Below are 21,788 nucleotides of genomic sequence, written 5' to 3'. Positions count from 1 at the left end.
ATAGTCACATATTTTTTGTAAAGTTTGCAAAGTAGGATATTCTAACCTACTTATACCTACAGATAAGTATTCTAATCCAAGTGCCATTTCTCTCCATTCCAACCTTTCTGGAATAACCAGAAAATTTTTGTGTTTGACTAAAAGGAATTTGAATCAGAGATATAGTTAGTTTGGGGGTTTTAGTATATATGTAATTCAGAGCCACTGAATTACATGTAACTATATTATATGTAACTATATCATATAGGTATTTGGAACTACTTCTGCTTAAAGTTAGGATATTACTAGCTTTATGGTATAAAAATGGATTCCAGAAATATTATCTCTGTCCGCTGTGCCAACTTACCTTGTTTGTGTCATGAAGAATTAGAATGATACCGCAGTACAAATATAACCTATGATAGTCAGTGCCAGAAGTACATGGGAGTGGAGAAGAAAAGATGGATTTAAACGTGTGGAGCATCTGCGAAGTTGAGAGGTAATTGCTGTTTTTTTTGTTTTTGTTTTTCTCTGTGTCTATGTGTGTGTAGGTGTGTGTTAGGCAATTCTTCATAGATGATGTGTAATCTGCCTTAGGCAAACTGAGTGTGTATGATGTACTCACTTCTGTGTTTGGTTTAGGCATGCATCCAGTGGGCAACAAGGGCAGGTGGCATCAAATTGATTGACTTTTCATTCCAGATTACAGTGACTGGTCACTGAAAATTTGTTTTAGGAATAACCTTTTAATTGGAATGAGTCCCTCTCAGTCTTAAAATGAGATCATCTCAGAAGAGACGATCAAGGACTTCCTAGCACCATAAATAAATTTTAAGTTTGGATCATCAGTTTTGCTGTCTGACTTGGAGTGAGAAGTTGAGATCTGGGAACATATATTTGAAGTATAATAAAGAAATTCAGAAGAAAATGCCCTGGATTACAGACTCAGTAACATGGAGCACAGGGGCCTTCCGGCAGCTGCCAAATCACATGTTGCCTGATAGAGAGGCAAATACCTTTTCACACTTAAGGTTATCTCTAGAAAGATATGATTTTCCAGAACCTTCTAGTGAGTCATAATATAAAGTCTATGAATAGGGGACATTCCAATAAGAAAAATATGTGACCAGTAAATCTCATTTTGTTTACTGCATTGCTTTATGTTCTGTTGACAGTGCAGTATTTTGCTTGGTGCATGTCCTTCTAGGAAGAGAAAAAATCGAGTTCAATCATTAGACTATAAATTCAACATTAATAGAAAAATGAATTATTCATCCATATTTATAGCCTGTGTATAAGTATCTGGCCTTTGCCATCATAGCTGTTTTTCTTATGTGAATTAATAATAGATAAAAGCCTACTTACTTTCAAATGCCAGAACGCTTTTGCTTGGTTTTTTAGTTAAACCTAATTTAAAAAAAAAAAAGGAATTAATAAGGTTGGTGTATCATATATCACTTCTGATATCCTCGGGCTATAAGATCACAAAAATTTTTATCTTTAGTGGCATTTGGCTGCAACATTATTAACTTCTGTAAGGGAGATAACAATTAACTTCAGTGCAATATCTTCCTCCTGACTAAAAGTGGTCACTGAACATAGGATTTATAGGAATATACATATATAGGGATATAAATACTCTGAAAGTTACTGGTAAAAATGAAAATCAACAATTTTAGGATTATTTTTAATACTTTATAGTTGAGAGTTTTGTGTAGTGAAATAACTCATGATTGATTCATCCTTAAGAATTCAATTCATAGTTACTTTTAAAGAATAAAATAGTTGCATAATTCTTCATCCAGTTAATTGCATCTACCTCCTTATCTACCTAATGGACAAGGTATAATGGTATAAAGAATTTGTGCTTTGGATCTACGTTAGACCCTCTTTAAATCTTGGCTCTCTCACTATTTAAATATATTGTTATGATCAAGCAATGTTGTCTCTAAAACAATTTTTATCAACTGAAAAATGTGGATTTTAGTAGATAACCTGGGAAGAATTTATGCAGATTATGTTTAACAATTAAATGTGCTGATTATTTAATTCTCAACTCAGGTTCCCTCTTTTTGCAAGAGCGTATTCTGTTCTTCCCATTTCTACTTTTGCCAAATGGGGATACCTAGCCTCCTCTCAATCCCCTTCTAAAATTGCTCTTACACTGTGAGAGCAATTTATATTTATAAATAGATAAATTTATATTTATATTATAGTTTATATTAAAGGAACTTCATAAAAAGTCTGTTATGGTCATCACAGCATGTACTGATCAGTTGTGAGAACACTTTTCATCAAATTACCCATATGCCTTCTATGAGGACCCGTAAGAGAAATTCATTTTTGGTTTTTCTTCTAAAAAATACATTCATCCTAAGGGTTGTTATGTGCACTATGAGTTACAGGATTAATAGTGATTTATTAGTTTAGAGCAAAATTAATGTCCATCTTTAGCAAATGTGTGTAAATTTATGGGATATATCATGAGTACTAATTTCATTTTCAAATCTATTACATTTCTGAGACTTACAGTCTCATCTCTTACTTAAGTATATTTTTTAAAGATTTTTGTTTATCTTAGAGAGAGTGAGCGCTCACACACAAACAGGGGAGGGGCAGAGAGAGAGAATCCCAAGCAGACCCCATGCTCACATGAGCCCAGTGCAAGGGCTCTGCCCCAGGACCCTAAGATCATGACTTCAACCAAAACCAAGAATCAGATGGTTAACCAGCTGAGCCACCCAGGCATCCCAAATATTTTTATTTTGCGTTATTTACTTAATCTTAGCCTTTCTAAATCCTCTTCATAAGAAATTAAAATATAAAAATAATTTAATAAATATGACCTTGTCTAGTTCAGAGTTGCTGTCAAGATTATGAAACAATGTATCTCATGGCCCTGTGTTTTATTACTTGTCAAGAGTTAAACAAATGCTTAGTAATATATACTCCAGTAGTCTTTTGTATTTTTGTGTGCATCCTGACTCATTCTTGAACTTTTTACATGTGCTTTTGCTCAGATTTTTCACTAAGACTTGTCTGATGTAGATTCAGTGACATTTTATCATCTCTCGGAAATTTATATTTGTGCATATTTATAAATAAGATGGAACAATTCAAAATGGCAAACGTTTAGACAATGTGACTGAATTGTAGGCAACTGACTGGCCAACCAGACTAATTCAAAGTATGCCGTGCTAAAACGACAAAAACAAAGAGCAAACTTTAAATGTTGTTATGAAGAAAGTGCATTCCCCCAGCTTCTAGAATCTCCATCTTTTTTTTATCTTACATCTAGCTTAATGCACACATGTTATGTTGCCTCCTGACCCCGATGGGCTTTTTACCATGGTAATCTATATTTTATCACTAGCCCTGGAATAATGCAAAATATAAAGAAAATCACTTTAAAGGAAGGGGGGTCATATTTTTTTTTCTTTCCTTATGGGAACAAATCTGTTTTCCTTCTGGCCTCTTCTCCCTTTATGGTCTCTATGAAGACAGCAAGGTACATGCCATCTTGGGACAAAGAGGTTATGATATATAGTGTAGAGAAGTAGGAAGACAGCTCTGTTGACGTGGGTAAGGGGAGCAAAAAGGAGTAGCACAGCAAGGGGAATAGAGTCACATCCGGGGTTCCTTTCAGGGTACAGAATGGAAATTTCAAGGGTGGGGAGCAATGAGTCTCTAAGAGAAGCTCATATATGAAATGAGATCGTAGCACATAATGATGAAGTAAAGTGGCTAGGAAAATTAACTGGAGACAACTTTCAAAGAATTCATCAATGAAGCCATCTGGCCCCTTCTTTGCTAGCTACTTAAAATAGAACTTTAGGTCATGGTTGAGTAAACTTTTTGGTAAAGAGCCAAAGAGTAAATAGTTTAAGCTTTGCAGATTGAGGATATTCTATAGATAGACATTTTTATAGGTATGCATATTGAAGATATTCTATATAAACATATCTGACTATTAAAATATAGCCATTTAAAAATCTAAAGGCATTTCTGTTTGATGGGCTATAAAAAAATATCCCTACCAGTATTTGGCCCACTGGCTCTTATTTATCAAACTCTGCCTTATATCACTTGTTTTATATCTTCCTTCTTTTCTAAAACAAGCTATTAAAGCTAAAATTTTCTTCAAAGCATTGCTTCAGCTGAATCTTACAAATAGTTATGTTTTCATTGTCATTCAAAAAACTACCTTTTCAATTTCTCCTTTTACCGTAGTTTTCTTGAAGTTTTTCAATTTCCAAACGTTTAGAAAAGGGTTGTTCTGGATATAACATTGTCCCTGATTTTAAGTCCACTATGGCCACAGTTAAACTCTCCCACGTTTCAGTATTTTATAACTTATTGAGATTGTTTTGATGGCTTAGCATATGTCCCATCTTATTGGATGTATACTGTGCCCTTCTAAAAAAATGTACATTTGGCAAATTGTTAGATGTAGTTTTCTATGAATGTCAATTTGGTCAAGATGGTTAAAGATATTCTATGTCTTTACTAATATTTTGTCTGGATATTCTATCAGTTACTGAACAAGTGGTATTAATATCACAAAATATGCTTATGCATTTATCTGTTTTTCTCTTTATATCTGTCAGATTTTACTTTATGTGTTTTGAGCCTCTACTTTTAGAGGCAGACATGTTTTTTGAAATATTTTTCTGCAGAATTAATCCATTTGTTATTTTGAAATTCCTCTCAATCTCTGGTAATAGATTTTGTCTTCATCATCTGATACTATCCTTACTATTTATTTGGTATTCTTTTAGCATCCTTTGAATTCAACCTCTGTGAGTCTTTATATTTAGTGTATCACTTCTAAACAGCATATATTTAGGTCTTGCTGAGATTTTTTTTTCCTTTTCACTCATATATGCATATTATACTACTTGGTCAATTTACATTTATATAATTATATATGAGTAGATTTATGTAATTGTAAATATGATATGTTTATCCCACTTTACTAATTGTTTTCTATTTATAATTTCTGTTCCTTGTTCCTCTGTTACTCCTTCTGAACTTCCTTTATGTTAACTGAATTTTTTTTAAAGATTTTATTTATTTATTCACGAGAACAGAGAAAGAGGCAGAGACATAGATAGAGAGAAAAACAGGCTCCCTGCTGGGAGCCTGATGTGGATTTGATCTCAGCACTCCAGGATCACGCCCTGGGCCAAAGGCAGATGCTCAACCACTGAGTCACCCAGGCATCTCTGAATTTTTTTTTTTTTATAATTCTCTTTTAAATTATCTTTAGATTCTTTGCTATACCTCTTGGTATTAATTTTTAGAGGTTCCTTTCTATAATGTCTCCCAAATTAGAGTAATTTGAGTTAGGATAATTAGAGTTCACATGCCTCTTCATGTAAAATGTGAGAACCTTGAAATTACCCACCTTGTGCTGTGGTTTCCATGTGTATTACATCTACATATGTTACTAATCACACAGTATGTTACAATGTTGTTTTAACTAATCATTTATATTTTAAATAAATAGATAGAAAAACTATTTCTGATACTATTCCTTCCTAAAGAGCAAATTTCTATGTGGTAACATCTCCATATGGTCTGAAAAAACTTTTTTTTTAAAAGATTTTATTTATTTATTCATGAGAGACAGACAGAGAGAGAGAGAGGCAGAGACACAGGCAGAGGGAGAAGCAGGCTCCACGCAGGGAGCCCGATGCGGGACTTGATCCCAGGGCTCCAGGATCATACCCCTGGCTGAAGGCAGCGCTAAACCGCTGAGCCACCCAGGGATTCCTGAAAAAACTTTTTTTTAAAGATTTTTTAAATTTATTTGAAAGAGACAGAGAGAGAGAGAGCTCTTGAGCTGGGGAAGGGGCAGAGAGAGAAAGGGAGAGAGAATCTCAAGCAGACTCCTCATTAAGGACAGAGCCTGAAATGGGGCTTGATCTCATAACCCTGAGATCATGACCTGAACTGAAATCAGGAGTCAGATGTTTAACTGACTGAGCCACCCAGATACCTTCTTAATATTTCTTGTAATGTAGGTCTGCTGGTGACATATTCTATTAGTTTTAATTTATCTAAAAATATATTTTTTTAATCTAAAATATCTTTATTTTACCTTCATTCTTTTTTTTTTATTTTACATTCATTCTTGAAAGGTATTTCATAGGATATAAAATTCTGTCTTCTGAACACTATTGTTTCTAGCAAGAAATTAGAAATCCTATTGACTGTACCTCCCAATATAGAAAATCTGCTCTCTAAATTTTGTGGTTATATTTGCTTTTCTGTGGTTTGTCTTTGATTTTCTTAGGTGTCACTTTCTTTGTTTTTATACTACTTATGGATTAATGACTATATTCAGGTGGTTGAACAGGTCAGCCCAGTACTGGCTGTACAATCATCTGGGGTGTTTTAAAAATATCTGATATTTGGGAATAATTGATTATGGCCCACTCTTGTATTGAATCTGAATCTATCTTCAAATCTTCTCAATACAGAGTTCCAGGAAGCAGTTATCATTCTCTCAGACTTAAAACTTTAGATGAAAATATTTGTCATGTATGCTGCAAGCCATGGCCTTTCAGAGTTGCTTTCTATAAAGAAAACCAGTGGCTTCATAATGTGCTCCATAACACATTTGCTCAGAGTCACTCGGTTAATGGGCAGCAGAGATGATTATAGCTTTGATCAGGGATCCTCTGATTTGAAAGCCTGACCATTCCCTCTTAACTTCAGTGACTCCTATAGAGAAAAGTAACAGTTGTTAATCTAAAGCCTGAAGACAGATTTGAACTCAGCCCTAGAGAAGAAAATTTAGAAACCACAATATATGGTCTTAGATAATCTCTAACAATTGGTTTTAAAATATTTGAGATCTAGTTCCTTTGTTTAACATCACATGAAAATACTTCACTCTTTTGATCACTGGAGCTAATTTTCAAAACATTTTAAAGATTTATTTTCAGCTTTAACCTCAATCCTTTGTTTCATACTTGAATATTTTCTATTCGTCTCCAAAATGATATTTTTCTCCTAAGGACATTTATTGCTTCTAACACAATGCAGAGTTCAGGAGAGGGAGAAAGAAATTTCTATACTGTGTTTTATTACACCCAAGTGCTTCCCCAAGCTGCAAAATTATCCACTTACCAGAGCACAGGGATGGCTGATGACAAAAAGTTCAAGACCATGAACATGGGTATGTTTCATATGGGAGATAAATCCCTATGCTAGAGGTTGAACCTTTTTAAATCATTAAAATCAATAACTCACTCTACTTGTAGTGAATCTGGGCTTAACAAGCACATTTCTAAATGTCGGTATTTCTTCTCTGCTAATAATTGGGAAGAGTAAAAAAGCATGACTTTCTTACCAAACACCTATCACAAAATAATTACCACTCTTACTTAAATATTTAAAAATTGTGTGTATATTTGTGTGTGTGCGCACATGTGTGTATAAATGGGTTTGACCAAAATATTCTATTCAGTGCTTCCATGAAAAATCACTATACAGGCCCTACAGTAATTTGGCAAGAAAAATATAAAATAACTGGAATTTTTTAAAAAACATAAATATATGATATATACTTAATGAATATTTTAAACAGTTTTGCCCCAGTATTTCAGCCAAATTAAAATGAATTGTCCAATTGTATTATCAAAGACTAAAAAGACTAAAGGAAATTTCTTCTACAAAAGGATATTACTTATTTTTTGGCATAATCTATTTGTCTCCAAAATGGTTTCCAATTTGCAATACCATATGGTATTGTGTTTTTTTATGTGATTTTGTACATGAAATTGAAATTTAAAAAACTCATTTCAGTTTTAATAATTTTATCTTTAATTCTAGACTTGCTGCTCATCAAATATATGTTAATAAAATATACTTATTACTTGGGACACAGTGGTCTATCTCCCTGATGATTTATCTGAATAAGTTTTCTGAATCCGTAAGTATTAATTATCCAAGCAAAGAGCTGATATCTCTGGGTAAATAAGTCCATCAATTTCACATATTTATACTTTCTTACAAAAATATTCACTGTAGACATTGGTTAGCCTAAGAAAAATAAAATAGTTGAATTTTCCTATTTGTGTATGCCACAAGGTCAGTTTCATCTACCAACATCTCTTCAGAAATTTAATACTGCTTAGTTCAGAAGAAAAAATCTAAAACAACTTTTAATTGCTGTTGCCTTAAGGCAACCACCAAGTTAATCTTGGAGAGTGAAAAGAAATTCCAATTTAATTTATTACGAAATCTATATACATTTGTTAGAAAAGTACAGGCTAGACCAGTGTTTCTGACTGTTTACTTGGAAATGCATTTAGAAATTGCCTAATAGGTAGAAATATATTAACTTCGACCAAATGAGTTTTATCAACTCAGTATTAACAAGTATAGTCAAAAATGGATGTTGGATTCATCTAATCTGCAAAACCACTGTGAAGGGCAGTGCTACCCATGAAAACATCAAGGAATTATGTGGGTAAGATGGTGAGGTACTCTATTCTCTTCTGCTTTTCTAACTAATGGGATTTGCTATTTTAGTGCAGAAGAAAACCTCTGGGCCTTTTGGTATTTGACTGAACTTTAAATACTAAATCTATCCTGGCATTGCTGAGCCAGTCTGTTCAATCTGCATTCTCAAAGCCATGTCTACATTGGAACAATGAAAAAGTAGAATCCGTGATTAAGAAATGCAGAAGGTTTGCTACTGCCCTTATCCATCACTCTTAGCAATGTTAAATTTAAACTTCTGGATTTGTAATGTACCTAATTACACAGAGACTATCTTTTAGTTTGTGATATTTATAAAAAGCTCTTCTAAACAGATCAATTATTTTAACCCAATTACCAAAGTAAGTGATTAAATTACTTCAGATACAGAGCTACTTCCAAATTTTCAAAACCATATACTTACGCACCTAAGTGTTGGCAATCATTAATCAACTTGTCTCAAATATTTATTTCTCCTGCTTTGACTGAGGTTCAAACACAGTTGAGTATAGGATTACTTTCAGGAAATACGGTAATACTGATATTCCTATGTAGCTGTTATTATTATAGTCAAATTTTTAATAAAATGATTAAATCGGTTTAAAACTTTCCACAGTAACTAATAAATCATCATTAGAGGTGATGGTATCTAATGCAAAAAAAAAAAAGTTATAGCTAAATCAGTGCATTTGTACTCTACTCATTTCAGTATAGATTACTTCTTGAAAAGAATATGCTAATATGTAGCAAAACCAAAGGTTTTCATGGCTTTTGCTATGGTAATTCCACATTTGGAAATTTGTCCTAAGGGAATAATTCAACAGAAGAAAGAAGGTATATGCCTAAAGAATATTCAGTGCAGCATTTTCTGTAATAGAATAAATGCTGAACAATAGGGAAAGGCTTGTTAAATGATGGTACATTCATATAATGGGATATTACACAGCTATGAAAAATGATGATTATGAAGATAAAGGGGAGACAAGTATTTGTAATACAATTTCAAGTGGCAAAAAAAACCCCATAGATTGTAATTTATACTCGACTTCAACTGTGTAAAATAAGCTATTTGCAAATAACACACGAAAGTAATACACAAAGAATGAAAAATACCTGCTATATTAGGATAGAAAGAGTCATGGGTAATTGCTTTTCATTTTTTTTCCATTGCATTTTATTAGTAGTAACAATGGTGAGCATGACAATGAAAATAAAAACACCTATAATATATCCAAGGTGAAAAACCACATCACAGTCAGAAAAGCTGAACACTTTTAAAAGGTTTTGGAAATAGACTATTTTTTAAAGCAGTTATAGGTCACAGCAAAACTGAACAGAAAGTAGAGAGTTCTCATATACCCTCTGCCCAAACACATGCACAGCCTCCCCTATTGTCACCACCCCCCACCAACATGGTACATTGGTTATAATCTGTGACCTTGCTTTGACATCATTATCACCCAAAGTCCATAGTTTATGTTAGAGTTTAATCTTGTACATTTTATGAGGTTTTTTTTTATTGCCTCATGGGGAGTTCTGTATAATTTATAAGTTTTGGCAAATATTTAATGAAATGTTTCCACCATTATAATATTATACAGAATAGGTTCACTGTCCCCAAATCCTTACTGCTCTGCTTCTTCAGCCCTCTGTGCTCCCTAGCTCTGGCAGCCTTTAATATTTTTTTCTTTCTTTTCTTTTCCATTTTTAGGTTTACCAGTTTATTAAAAAGATTAAAACTCATGAATAGGCAAATGGAAGAGATACTTAGGACAACTAAAAAAAAAAAAAAAAAGCCATAGGGATGCCTGGGTGGCTCAGTGGTTGAGCGCCTGCCTTTGGCCCAGGGCATGATCCCAGGGTCCCAGGATCGAGTCCCACATGGGGCTCCCTGCATGGAGCCTGCTTCTCCCTCTTCCTATGTTTCTGCTGCTCTCTCTGTATCTCTCATGAATAAATAAATGAAATCTTTTAAAATTTTTTTAAAAATTAAAAAACATAATTTTTAAAAAATGTCTCCATGGTTTTGTGTTTTTTTTCCAGAATCTCATATAGTTTAAATCATACTGTACATACCTATTCCAGATTGGCTTTTTTCAGTCAGTAATATACATTTAAGATTCCTCCATCCTTTTTCAAGGCTTGAGACCTCATTTCTTTTCAGCACTGAGTAATATTCCACTTCCTGGATGTAGCAGTTTATCCATTTACCTACTGAAGAGCATCTTGGTTGCTTCTAAATTTCAGCAGTTTTGAATAAAGCTGCTGTAAACAACCATGTCCAAGTTTTTGCATGGGCATAACTTTTCAACTCCTCTAAATACCAAGGAATGTGATTACTGAATCACATAGTAAGAATGAGTTTCTTTTTCACACACACACACACAAAAAAGTATGTTTCTTTTTGCGAGAAACCACCCAAATGTCTTCTAAAATGGCTGTATCGGGGTGCATGGGTGGCTCAGTCAGTTAAGTGTCTGCTTTTAGCTCAGGTCATGATCCCAGGGTACTAGGATCGAGCCCCATGTCAGGCTACCTGCTCAGTGGGGAGCCTGCGTCTCCCTTTCCCTGTGACCGCCCCCCCCACTTATGCTCTCTCTCTCTCTCTCTCTCTCTCACTCTCTCATAAGTAAACAAGATATTTAATAGTTAATTAATGTAATGGCTGTGTAATTTTGCATTACAACTAGCAATTAAGAGTTCCTGCTGCTCCATATCATATCAACATTTGATGTTGTTAGTGTTCTGGACTTTGGCCATTCTAAGAGGTGTGTAGTATCTCATTATTTTCATTGGTATTTCCCTGAAGGCGTACTATATGGAATATTTGTTTATATACTTATTTACCATCTGTATATCTTCTTGGGGAAGTGATTGTTAATGTCTTCAGCTCATATTTTTAATTGTGTTGTTCATATTCTTGTTGATTTTAAGAGTTTTTGTGTATTTGGGATAGCAGTCCTTTATCAGGTGCCCCTTTTGTAAATATTTTCTCTTATTCTCTAGCACTTCTCTTGATAGTCTCTCACCAGAAATGTTTAACTTTAATGAAGTTCAGTTTATCAATTTTTTCTTTCATGGGTCATGCCTTTGTTGTATCTAAAAATTTACTGCTAAGCACAAGGTCACCTACATTTTTTCCTATTTTATTTTATAGGTGTTTTAAGTCTACTACACATTCTGAATTAACTTTTGTAAAGAATGTAAGGTCTGTTTCTGGATTCATTATTTGCAATTAGGTGTCCAGTTTTCCCAGCACCATTTGTTTTTGAAAAGATTACCTTTGCTCCGTTGCTTTTTCTCCTTTATCAGAGATCAGTTTACTATATTTGTATGAGTTTCTTTTTTTAAGATTTCATTTATTTATTCATGAGAGATGGTGAGAGGCAGAATAGACAGAGGGATAAGCAGGCTCCCTCCAAAGAGCCTGATGCAGGACTCAATCCCAGGACCCCAGGACCCTGGGACAACAACCTCAGCCAAAGTCAGATGCTCAGCCACTGAGCCACCTAGGTGCCCCATGTGGGTTTACTTCTGAGCTCTCTCTCTCTTTTTTTTTTTCCATTGATCTGTCTGTTCTTTCACTAATACCACACTCTTGATTACTGTACCTTTTTGGTATATCTTAAGTGGGTAATGTCAGTCTTCCAACTTTCTTCTTCCCCTTCAATATTGTCTTGGCTATTCTGGGTTTTTTGCCTCTCCATATAAACTTTAGAATCAGTTTGTCAGTGTCCACAAAATAACTTGCAAGGATTTTGATTGGGATTGCATTGAATCTGTAGGTTAATTTATGAAAAACTGATATCTTGGCAATATTGAGTCTTCCTATTCATAAACATTAAATATCTATCCATTTTTTTTAGTTTTTTATTTATTTCATCAGTGCTTTATAGTTTTTCTCATATAGATATTGGGCATATTTATTAGATTTATACTTAAATTGTTTAATTTTTTGGAGTGCTAATGTCAGTGGTAATGTCAATTGTAGTGGTTTGTAATTTCAAATTCCATTTGTTCATTGCTAATATATAGCTAAAGCAAATGACTTTCATATGTTAACCTTATAAAAATCTTGCTATCATTGCTTATTATTCCAGGAGGATTTTGTCCTTTTGCTGATTTTTTTGGAATTTTCTGTATTGACAATGATGACATCCTTCCTGATCTTTTACCTTTTATTTCCTCCTCTTGTCTTATTGGATTTTCTAGGACTTCCAGTACAATGTTGAAGAGCAGTGTTGAGAGAGGACATCCTTGTTTTGTTCCTGATTTGATTGTGAAATATTCAAGTTTCTCATGAGTAAGTACAGTGTTAGTTACAGGTTTTTTTGAAGATATTCTTTATCAAGTTGAGGAAGCCCCCTGTATTCCTGGTTTACTGAGAGTTTTAAATCATGACTTGGTGTTGGAACATTATGCAGATAAAATTTCTTTATCTGCATCTATTGATATGATGATGTGATTTTTCTTCTTGATTGATGGATCACATAAATTGATTTCTGAATATTGAAATTGCTCTCAATACCCTGGATAAATCCTACTGAGTAGTGGTGTATAATTCTTTTTATACTTTGATGGATTTGGTTTGCTAATATTTTACTGAGAATTTTTGCATCTATTTCTCATGATAGATTGGTCTGCAGTTTTCTTTTCTTATAATGTATTTGTTTGGTTTCAAAACATTATTAGGGTAATGCTGGCCTCCTGGAATGAGTTAGGAAATATTCCTTCTGCTTTTGTCTTGTGAAAGAGTTTATAGAAAATTGGCCTAATTTCTTTCTTAAATGTTTATTAGAATTCACCAGTGAACCCATTTGGGCCTGATGCTTTCTGTTTTATAAGGATAATAATTATTGATTCAATTTCTTTTATAGACATAGGCCTATTCAGATTGTGTATTTCTTCTTATGTGAATTCTGGTAGATTGTGTCTTTCAAGGAACTGGTTGATTTAGTCTAGATTACCGAATATGTAGGCCTAGAGTTATTTATAGTTTTCCCATTTTTAAAATGGGTTGTTCATTTTCTTATTGTGGAGTTTAAGAGCTCTTTGTATATTTTGGATAACAGTCCTATACTTTAAAGATTTTGAGCCAGACGGGAACATGCCTTTGCTAAAACTTTGCTCTGCAGATTAACCTCTGAAAGAATACATTCACTGTGATTATCTGGTAATATAGTCACATGCAGAAAAGGGACAGTTAGAAGACCTGGGTTACATTATCAGTTCTAATCTAAATTAGTTGGTGAGTGTCATAAGTCATTTAACATCTAAATCAATCCCACACATATGTAAGTTTAATAATTGATAATAATAAGCACTCTACCCCACAGATTTTATAAAACGTATAGTCTAGTAGAGAAGTTAATGGGATTCATTTTTCAGCAAATATGGGAGCACTGCTTTCCAAGTCTTTCCCAGTTTGCCATGTTGAGATGACACATTCAGATGGTAGCAATGGTTGCATGCCTATCAAGGAAAACATTCTGACAGATGTTAGAAGCCTGACTATTCTCAGTCTTAGATTGACTTTGGACTGGTTAACATATCCAAATCTCAGTTTCTGACTTTGAAAAATAATGCTAGGCAAGTGGGAAGCACAATATTGTTTTTTAGTCAATGATAGATACTACTACCAATAATAATAATACAAGAATAGTCATTCCAGGCAGCAATAACAGCTGTTTCTTTCATTTTTATTTTAAGATTTTATGTGTTTATTTGAGAGAGTGAGAGAGAGGGAACAAGAGAGTGCATGAGTGGTGGGGAGGAGCGAAGGAGAGGGAGAAACAGACTCCCTGCTAAGCAGAGAGCCTTACGTGGGACTTGATCCCAGGACCCTGGGATCATGACCTGAGCCAAAGGCAGACACTTTAACTGAGTCACCTAGGCACCCCAATAACGGGTGCTAATAATATGTTTAATATGTATAATGCTGGGATCCCTGGGTGGCGCAGCGGTTTGGCGCCTGCCTTTGGCCCAGGGCGCGATCCTGGAGACCCGGGATCGAATCCCACGTCGGGCTTCCGGTGCATGGAGCCTGCTTCTCCCTCTGCCTGTGTCTCTGCCTCTCTCTCTCTCTGTATGACTATCATAAATAAATAATAAAAAAAAATATATATATATATGTATAATGCACTGAAATAAGCAATTTGCATCCATTACCTCTCTAACTAAGTCTTGCCAAAAAACCCCACATTGGTAAGAGGGCTATATTTATTATTCCTATTATACAGAGAAGCAAAATGAGTCTTTGAGAACACACTGTTAAATAAAAAATTTGATTAAACTAGTTTCATCTCCCAAATATAATTGATAGCATTTCAAAGTGGTTTCTTCAAAACTTCTGCATTTTCACAAAAATATCATTTTTCAGTGTTAAGACTCTTCTAAACATCACCATTAATTATTTAATATGCTTAATGCTAGATATTTAAGGTTTCTGAAAGTTTTCGACTGTGGAAGTAATGTTGCAATGGCCATCTCTAAGCATAAAGTTTTATTTTTTACTCTACTTCAGATGATGCCCTTAGGATAATTTGAGAAAAGGTATATTTTTCATTTTTTAAGATTCTTGATTAAAATGGGCAGTTTGTTGTCCCAAAAGTTTGTGCCAAAATACAACATTTAATATACATATACATATGAGAATAATACATATAAATGTGTATAAATATAGATACATAATTTTAAATCAGTTCAATATATTTGTAATATTTATTTTTTGAAAAGAGATTTGAAGAAGCAAGCCAATCTGGTATATATGAATGAGAATTTCAGAAATCACTGCTAACATCACCCTACAGAAAATAAGCTTTCAATTCTACCAGGATAAAAATCACTGAAGCAAATAAAATTTCTCCATTCATAGATTACGGCAGTAAATTGGTCCAAAAGGGTAAACAAAAAACATCAAAGCTAATGGAAGAGACAGATGCTAGATAAGAAGATGAGTGTGCTGAACTGAAGACTAGCGTTTGTTAGGCTTTAAGGAACAGATGACTGGAAAATATAAGATCCTTCTGCAGGGTTGTCAGAGTGAAACGACTTATAAATGATCAATTTTCTCTTTTGTAAAGTTAGAAACAATGGATTACTTTAACTGACAGCCAAAGAAAAGAAAGGTTACTGAGAAGAAAGAGAGCAGATTGCTAATGGAAAATGACTCTCAAAAAAACTCGTGAATTTTTAGGGAAAAGTTGAAACTTCAAGAATTTTAGAACAAAGGAATAGTTAATTCAGAGAATAAAGATTAAGAACCAGAAAAGGCCTTGGCAGCCCATAAAGCAATGCATCCTTTTTATTCATTCAATTCTAAATATTTTCTGATTACCTAATAGATGCTGGGCAGTGAGTTAGACCGCACCAAATAAAATTACTTTAGACAGTGTCTCTGGCTATGGAGTTTGAGAGTCTATTTTAAGAGTAAACAAATAAAGGTAATTATAACTTCTCCAGTAACAATTAAAATGTACATAGCCAAACAAAGAGATGACTTCTTTACCATCAATTAACAAAGTTGAGAAAGTTCCCTCTATTTTATAATAGCCTATGTTGTCAAAAGTGAGAATAGAGGCACTCTATCCACTATTAATGACATTGTTAATTGATGCTATGAGGTACCAGTGAAGGGAAATTTAACCCAGAAAAGGATTGTGAAGAGTTAAGAGATTTTTACCTTCCTTGCAAGCTAAAAATTTAGCCTGCAACACTTATATGAAGGTTGGCAGAGGATGTGAGACTCCTGTAGCCGCAGTATCATTTTCTTATATTTTCTGTGCCAGTGCCCCAAGCCCACGCATCCACAGAGGAAAGTGAAGAGGTCCAGGTGACATATGTGATCGACTGCAACAGAAGAGAGGAACTTGACCCTTAATGACACCAGACAGTAAGCTGCTTTCCCATTGTTCTGGAGGGAGATAACACCTCTATTTTCCAAGACTGTTCAGTACATAAATATCTATGAAAATTATTTGGAGCAAAGGTAGTGAGTGATTGTGCTTACAAAATGTAGATAATTGTCTCCCAATATACCCTACACATCAAAAATGTTAAAAAAAAATAACTGATATTATCTAAAGGATAGGATTGCTAAAATAAGATTTAAATGAATAAAAAATTTTACTCCATATGGAGATAGCAGTTTCAAGTTTATAAATAATTACCAGCCTCAAGGATGTCAGGGAGAGATTTGAGACCATCAGGACAGTTCCCCAGGTCCTTTCTTGTCACATTATGAATACTCTAAGAATAGTGTATAGTCCTGTCACTTGCAAAGGGGACTGTTTCGATATTTCCTACTCATTCAGTTGTTCAATTTCATTGTCATTACATAGCATATATGACATATTCCAAGAACTATTCCCTATAAATATGTTTGTTTACCACAAACAATTCTACACAGATTGGATAGAACCTGCTAAAAGAATTCCATAATAAACTCTCCTCTACTAGCAAATATCATCAATGGATCTGCTAGCAGATATGTCATTAATGTATTTATTAAGAGGAAGGTGCTATAATTATTAACTTCTTGACAACTCAGTTCCCTTAGACATAAAAAAAGAAAAATAATACCTACATCATGTTTATTTTGAGAATTAAACATGTTAATACATGTAAAACATTTTGAGTAGTTTACATCTCTGTACTATCTTATATAGAGTAAAGACCTATGTTGGTTAGCACTATTATGATAAACAAAATCTCTTTTAGGGAAATGTTTAAAAAGTTTGATGTATTCATCTGATAAAATCTAATCTTTTTAATTTTATTAAATATTTAGTGCAATAGGAAAATGCTCATAACATATGGTCAAGTAAAACTACCTTGATTCAAAACTATATTCCCATAATATACTATTTTGCAAAATATGTATGTGCATCTATATAAAATAATAGAAGAAAATAATAGAAGAAATATCCCCAAATAATATTCACTGAGGTTGAGATTATTTCTTCTTTATACATTATAATATTTTCCATATGTTCTACATAAGAATTCATCTTTTAGAAAAGATTTGACCGATAAGACTTTAATCATAGGAAAATTGGACACTCCTAAATAAAGTGGGGCTTTATATTTAAAATTTTTTTTCATATTTTATTTATTTGAGAGATAGAGAGCAAGAGCAGAGGAAGGGGCAGAGGGATAAACAGACGCCCTCCTGAGGGTGGAGCCCAACATGAATGCACAAGGCTCAGTCTCAGGCCCCTGAGATCATGATCTGAACCAAAATCAAGAGGCAGATGCTTACCAGCTGAGCCACCCAGGTGCCAAAGTAAGGCTTTTTAAATACCTTCTTATGAATTCCATTTGTATAAGCATGTGAACCTTTGTTAGTAGCATGATGAACTCTAGACTGACTCAACTTCTGTGCAAAATCCTTTTGTATTAGCTTTTAAAAATTGTAGGAAGAACCTGTTTAAGATGAAAAATATTTGCGTTAATCTTATTATGAACTTCTGCTTTTTAAATTTGTTTGTTCCCAGAAAACCAGTGCTTTGTTTATCCCTCTATTTATAATGCTTCCAATATCTGAGACCCTAACTAATGTTTCCTACATGACAGAGAGGCTTTCTTTATTCATTCAATAGGGGGAGATATTTAGTTGTAGATTGTCTTTGCTCTTCGGAAGGAATTTTGAATGCTCTAATAGAACTTTGAAGCTAGAATTGCGTAAAAACAACAAAAAACACCTTTGATACTTCACATTAATGATTGCATTAATTTTATGAAAACCAGTTTGACTATAAAACCGGTCAGTTACTAATTTATAAACTACATCAATTGATTATTTGACTATCTTTTCCTAACAGATCCAAGTGAATTATTGACTTACTGGGAACTGAAGGACACCTAAAGAGTCATCTAAGCAACATAGAATTCAGGGCAGTCCACCTCCCTACCTTGTGATTAAATTTAGCTGATCTGGCCAGGCTGTTTTCTTTCTCTTTCATTGTATGATGCATTTCCTTTGTGAATTTCAGTGCAGGAATTAAGGGGGACAGTGATGAGATCTGAGTAGATAAATTTCTGGGCCTCTTCCAAACAGGCTCTGAAAATCCCCCTTCCTCATTTTACAGATGTGGAAACGAAGATCCAGGGTTAGCTAGGTGGTTGCTTAAAACAAAACTGTTAGAGATGGAACTGAATCAAAGACTTTTGACATCCAATTCCATAGTATTCCTCGTAAGCTGCACCAACTCTTTTTAAACACTATCTGTCAAAAAAACTACTTGAGTTAATTATAGTAGATATGCACACAGGGCTTTTGCTGGGGTGGGGGGCGGGGGGGTCATCTGGAATGAGATGGTCAGGTGTAAATATTATAAACAAATAGATTGATGGGTAATCTAACGCAGAAGTCCATCTGTGAAATGAGTCAGCCTGGTGTGTGGGACCAGGAATGGGAGATAGTACAATGCTGAAAGCTCAAATGGACTAGAATTTCATCCACAGCACACTGTACACTGAGTCTGCAAGAAGAAACAAATTCCAAGGCTGGGTCAATGGTGAAAAAGAAGGAGTTGACTTGACCAGCTTGACGTCAGATTTTAGTTGAGTCTGGCAATGCAGGGTAAGCAAAAATACCTAAACTGTAAGACTGGGAAGAGCAGAAGATGTCTGCGTATTATTAACAAGGAAGAAAATAAAAAGATTAATTTGTTAACCAAACATACACTTTTGCATTTGAAGGTTTTTCCCCCCATGGATTCTGTTAATGAGTGAAGAATATTCAAATATATTCTTATAATTTTTCTCTACTTTATCAATAATACTGATTATGGGACTTCATCAGAAGATGTTGATAGGCTATTCACTTAGCCTGAGTAGCAAAATGCATGAAATGGCATTGCCTAAGGGCTTTATACAGAGAAAAAGTTGAAAACATAGCCAGCTGCCAGATGGAAGATATGTTTGCAGAGCTCCGAAAACTGCTGCAGAGCAAACACTGCTGAACAATAGCAACTGGGGCCTGCCTTGGCACTTGTTATCTATTTGCAGTCATTCATAAAATTTTAATGTTTGGACATTAAACAGAGCACAGAAGAGATATTGCTCTGGTCTGCTAAGTGTTAGTGCTGGATTAAGACCTAAAGTCAGAATTATGAAAAACACCACACCACAAGCAGCTATAATGATTGAGGGGAATGTGACTGCTGCTGTTTGTTCATCTAGGATGATGGCACTTACTGATAAAAATACAAATTACTTCCTATAACTTATTTATGATCAGCATGGAATCATACAACAGCACCCTGCTATCCTGTTCTGCAATGATATATATAATCATTGGCCAGGTTTACGGAAGAAGTCTCAGAAATGATCTTTCCTCGGGGTATCAATATGTACGAACGAAGGACCGTTATTTGAGCTTAATTTGCCTAATTACAGCGGATTACTCTATGTTAGCAAGGGTAATTTCTCAAGTCAGTCTCTGCAGATGCTTTGTGTGATATGGGAGAGATAAAAAGAATGTCTCCAAAAGAAGATGTGTAGAAGAAGAGCGCAGAGCTTGGAGTCGGTCAAAGGAAAGGCATTTACCTCTCCAGACCTCATTATTTTGTTTCATCTATAAAAGCTGATAATACCTAGTTTACATGGTGTTGGAATAATTTAACAAAACACCATAAAGGAATGCTCTGATCACAGTCTGGTTTATAACAAGGGAATAATCACAACAAAGAATATTTGACTGTTGCTACCAGATTCCTCTTTTGACCTAAAATTTTAAACACTGAGGAGGGAGTGAAGGTCTCTCCACCAGAAATTCCCTAAGAGGAGGTTGGCCTCTCTTTATCACTCGCCACCCTCGACCCCACATCCCCCCACATCCCTCAATATTAGTTATGACTCCTTTAACCCCATTCCAGGAATGGTCTATGCTCACCTGCAGGCTAAATCCCAACCAGTATGAAAACTAACCAAAATATATTAATAGTTTTCTTCTTAGCAAGTGAAATTCAAAAATAGTTCACAGCTGCCATCCATGCCTGATGAATGAGTTTCTGGAGGTGTTCAAAACCCCAGGTGCCTGTGAGAGCATCATGCTGAAACTTCTTGACCTACACTAATGCTGTGCAATATCTCTGCTTGACTAACTACAGACTAAACTTTCTCTGCTGGGCTGGGAATACTAAGTCTCTGGCCTCAGCTTGTGGTCATTACTCATACTTCTTACCAGTGTCCCCTCTGTTGCTCTCAAATCTGTAATGTCACACAAAATATCTGCCGCATTTAAAATAGAATTTTTTGGAACAGATGTCTGCCTGGCTTGGATTTGAGTTTGGCCTGTGTCCCTGGGGTTTATGATCCTGGATTTACACCACCATTTACTTCTTCCTCATCTTGTGCTTGCATCCTCTCTTGGTTGCCCTCTGAAATCCATATAAACTACTTCCAGTTCACATTCATTTAGTTATTGACTTTGTATTCTTGGAAGAGTTCCTAATATCAGCAACGCAGCCCAGACCTAAAGTTTAAGACACTCTTGGTTGCTTTATAAAGGCTCATTTAGTTTAAAATTCATGCAATTGGGGAAGTTTAATTTGTGGCTTTTTGGTCTTATGAAGTTGTTAAACCAAGTTTGCTTAGATTAACAAACTGGTTTTCTACTGAAACTCATTTCTTCACCTTTTTTTTTTTTTTTAAGATCAATTAATATTTTATTTGATGTAGAAACTTGTGAGAAAACTGAGGTAGGAAAGGTAAAACAGGGATCCCTGGGTGGCGCAGCGGTTTGGCGCCTGCCTTTGGCCCAGGGCGCGATCCTGGAGACCCGGGATCGAATCCCACATCGGGCTCCTGGTGCGTGGAGCCTGCTTCTCCCTCCGCCTGTGTCTCTGCCTCTCTCTCTCTCTCTCTGTGACTTTCTGTACACCAGCATGTTGGGCGATTCATCTGCCACCCCGTTGCTGGTCTGCCCGTAATCCCACTCAAGGGGATCAAAAGGAACCCCACTGTAAATTCCTCATAAGGTGAGTTTGGTGTATGTTGTCTCTTTCCACTCATTGAACACCTGCCACTGAAGCCCACTGGTAGATGGGGTGCTCGGTGCTGCACCCTGCTCTTGTGGCCCCTGCCGCCGTCTCCTGGAGGGCTGCTCGGGGCCAGGGCTGGGGTAAGAGAGGCGCCACCTAGGACTAGCAGGTTCCTCTCTTTCGGTGTTGAGCCCATTCACTTCTCAAACATGAGTCTCTCCTTCCCCAGGTCTTGGTTTTGAGAAACAGCAGGTCTTTTGTTCCCAGCTTTTTTGTGTGTTTATTTGGGGCATGTTAAAATATTTTAAGATTTTTTTTTAATTGTATCCA

General features: G+C 35.0%; 2 long non-coding RNA genes across 5 annotated transcripts in view; both read left to right on the top strand.

Annotated features, from left to right (window-relative positions):
• The first annotated feature begins 411 nt into the window (after positions 1-411).
• LOC121496018 overlaps positions 412-21,788 on the top strand; it is a 122,799-nt gene continuing 101,422 nt past the window's right edge. For 3 of the 4 annotated variants that reach the window (XR_005989089.1, XR_005989088.1, XR_005989087.1), the window contains exons 1-3: positions 412-478; positions 12,685-12,775; positions 16,260-16,363. This is a non-coding gene — a long non-coding RNA (uncharacterized LOC121496018). Of the gene's footprint in view, positions 479-12,684; positions 12,776-16,259; positions 16,364-18,293; positions 21,160-21,788 lie in introns of those variants that run through there. The other variant, XR_005989086.1, reaches the window with a different exon arrangement.
• LOC121496020 lies at positions 7,031-10,303 on the top strand. Its single transcript, XR_005989090.1, has 3 exons — positions 7,031-7,165; positions 7,822-7,921; positions 10,184-10,303. It is a non-coding gene; the product is annotated as an uncharacterized LOC121496020 (long non-coding RNA).

The sequence above is a fragment of the Vulpes lagopus genome, chromosome 7 (genome assembly GCF_018345385.1).
Source record: "Vulpes lagopus strain Blue_001 chromosome 7, ASM1834538v1, whole genome shotgun sequence".
Classification (NCBI taxonomy): domain Eukaryota; kingdom Metazoa; phylum Chordata; class Mammalia; order Carnivora; family Canidae; genus Vulpes; species Vulpes lagopus.
Note: the sequence above shows the minus strand (reverse complement) of the source record. Positions and strands in the feature narration are given on the sequence as shown.